This window comes from Castor canadensis, chromosome 11 (genome assembly GCF_047511655.1).
Source record: "Castor canadensis chromosome 11, mCasCan1.hap1v2, whole genome shotgun sequence".
Taxonomy (NCBI): domain Eukaryota; kingdom Metazoa; phylum Chordata; class Mammalia; order Rodentia; family Castoridae; genus Castor; species Castor canadensis.
In genome coordinates this window covers 21,109,888-21,113,095 of record NC_133396.1, presented here as the reverse complement: position 1 = coordinate 21,113,095, position 3,208 = coordinate 21,109,888, and the positions used below count along the sequence as shown (strand labels likewise).

The following is a 3,208-nucleotide window of genomic DNA, read 5'->3' as shown; positions in this document are numbered from 1 at the left end:
TCTATCATTGCTTTGCTTTACTAATTAACCTTTTTGTTCTCTACCTCAATGTGTCCTAAAATTGTTTTCTTTGTTTTTTGCAACATCACGAACTGGGTACCCGAAGGTCAGGTAGAAGCTTCCTTCCTTTTGGAGACTTCCTCCCTGGAAGAGATGGAACTAGCGATGGCTGACAAGATGAACCTTTAAAAGCTCAAGCAGTGCTCACTTAAGCAGCACATATACTATATACTAGAATTAGAATGATACAGACAAGATTAGCTTTGGCCCCTGCGCAAGAATGATGCACAAATTCTTGAAGTTTTCCATATTAAAAAAAAACACACACACCAAGCCATGGCACACGCCTGTAATCCTAGCTACTCAGGAGGCATATGGAAGATCATGGTTTGAAGCCAGCCCCGGCAAATAATTCCACAAGACCTTATCTTGAAAAACCCTTCACAAAAAATAGGGCTGGTGGAGTGGCTCAAGGTGAAGGCCCTGAGTTCAAGCCCCAGTACCGAAAAAGAAAAAAAATTAGGTAAATGCCCTAAAGAAGGAAAGTGGATGTCCTTCAGAAGGACTAGTAAGGTAGAAGGAAAGGAATGGGGTGGGGCAGAGTAGGGTGGGTAGAATTGTTAGGAAACAATTTGGATTAAGTGCAAAAGTAGGTTCTCAGATTTCTATTTTGAGATCACTTCCAGCTGAATATATTTTATTTTTTAATTGTTTATACATTTATTCATATGTGTATACATTGTTTGGGCTATATCTCCCTGCTGAATATTTGTCCTGGGCTGGCCTCTGTACTAAGGACTAATGAGATAGGGGAATATGCAGTTAAACGAAGTATAATATAGAAGAGTGACTGTGGCCTTTGGAATCAGAGAGACCTGGCTTCAAATCCAGTCTTAGCTCTATACTAACCAGAATCTTGGCAAATTACTGAAATGCTGAGTTTCAATTCTTTCACCTGTAAAATGGAGTTTAAATAATTACTAATAAGTTATTAATATGTAATTTTGTAGGATTGTTATAGGTATTAGAAATAATCTATGTAAAACAACTAGCACACTGTCTAGACACAAGGCAGGGATCAAATAAATAGTAACCATTGTTAGGTAAATGATCTGTTAGTAATCAGCAAGAAGAGGTTATTCCTTAAACTATAGTAGTCATTTCTCCTTTCAAGCTGAAAGGCTGCATACACCTTAACCCATACTATCCATCTGCTCATTAACATCTATCAGTTTTCCTCTCTCTACCTCTGCTTTCTATTAACATATGTCCATAGGGACTTTGACATCTGACCTGAAATTTAACTTCAGGAATTCTCAAATTAACTTCATACTATTTTAAGTATGCCATTATTCTGCATTTCTTTTAAAATTTATACCTTCAGCTTAAAAACTTAATATGTTGGTGCTTGTTGAAATAAAGGTCTTGTTCTCACTTAGTTATGTTTTGTTTTCAAGTAGGTTGTAAGAAGACAGATACACATTCTTCCTTCTCCTCTATACTATATCTAAATGCATATAATACTCCACCAATTTATTTATTTAGTGGAAAATAGTAGGTGCCACTGTATATAGCAACTCATTCATTTTAGGTTGTGCACGAATCACCCTGAAATTTAAAATGCTGACTGGTCTCACTTTAAATACAAGTCCACAAATCTCAAGCCCCTACAAAATACTCCTGACAAGTACTCTCTCACACTCCAAATGACTGTCACACTTTGTCATCTTCCAGCACCTCCGATATTCCTTCCCTTCTATCTCCAATTTATGGTCTTGGTTCATTCTTCATGGAGAAGACAAAAGCAAATGAGAAGTTCCCTTTCTTCTCACCAACTGATCTGCCGACCTGTAAATACCTTCTGCCTTTCTTCCTCTTTCATTGAAGAAAGCATGTCTTCCTATGCTCATATGCATTGAATCCCATCCCCTTTTATTTTTCAAGGTCTGTGCTCCAGTGATTGTGCCCTTTTTTCTATACCACATTTATCTTTCTCTACTGGATCATTTCCAAATATGACCTAACTTCTTCCATCTTGAGAGAAGTCTTCCTCTGAACACAGATTTCTCTGTAGCTATCATTCTTTTTCTGTGTTCTCCTTCATAGCCGGAGTCTTGAAAGAATTATTGTCTCTTACTGCACTTCATCATCTCCCATTTACTCCAATCCGTTCTAGTCAGGCTTTCCAATCCCACTTCTCACCAAGATAGTTCTTTTTAGGTTATCAATGACTTCCATGATGATAGCAGTAGTGGTCACCAGTCTTCATCTTACCTCTCAGTGGTATTCAACACTCCCCTTCTTAAAACACATATCAAACCTGTTCCGATTTTTTCTAACCTCAGTAGTGATTTCCCTATTTCTTTTGCTGGCTCTTCATCCTCCTCTTAGTGGTGGCATGCTCCAGGACTCAGTTTTATGTCTTTTATTATTCTCTGCTTACAGAGGTCCTACCATATTCATAACTTTAAATACCATCTGTCTGCTGATGGCCCCAAATTTATATCTCCAGTCTGAGCTCCAATTGTGTATCTGACATCTCTATTTGTATATCTAATAGGTATCTCAAAATTAACATGGCCAAATCAGAATTCTTTATTGTCCTGTATACCTGTTTTTTCCTATTCTTCCCCATCTAAGTAACTGATATAATTAATCACCTAGTTGTTCAAACAAAAAAACCTAAGAGTCACCTGTTTTCTCTCTCCCTTGTCTCCCCACATCAATCCATTAGCAGATCCTGTTAGGACTTGTATACCTGTATAAATGCATCCTGTATGAATATGCTTTTCTATCTTCTCACATGTTATCCTACTCAAAGCCACTGTCATCCTTTGCTGGGACTATTAGATTATAACTGGTCTCTCCACTTCCACTATTTCCACCCCACACTACCACATTCTATTCTCCACTAAGCACCCAAAGTTATCTTTTAATACATTAATCACAGATGTGGTAGTATCTAATTAAGATATATATACATATATACATATATATATGACCCAGAAATCTCAACTCTAGGGATGTACCCAACAGAAATAAATGTATTCACCATAAGATATGAATAAGAATGTTCATAGCAACACTATTCACATTAGCCCCACCTGGAAACTATCCAAATGCTCCTCAATAGTAGGATAACTACCTTTTAATATACTTACACAATAGAATAATAAAAAGTAGTATAAACAAGATGGATGAATGAAAG

General features: G+C 36.9%; 1 non-coding gene across 1 annotated transcript; it reads left to right on the top strand.

Moving 5' to 3' along the window:
* The first annotated feature begins 211 nt into the window (after window positions 1-211).
* On the top strand, window positions 212-315 carry LOC141414357 (U6 spliceosomal RNA). Its single transcript, XR_012439409.1, has one exon. It is a non-coding gene; the product is annotated as a U6 spliceosomal RNA (small nuclear RNA).
* Window positions 316-3,208: the final 2,893 nt, after the last annotated feature.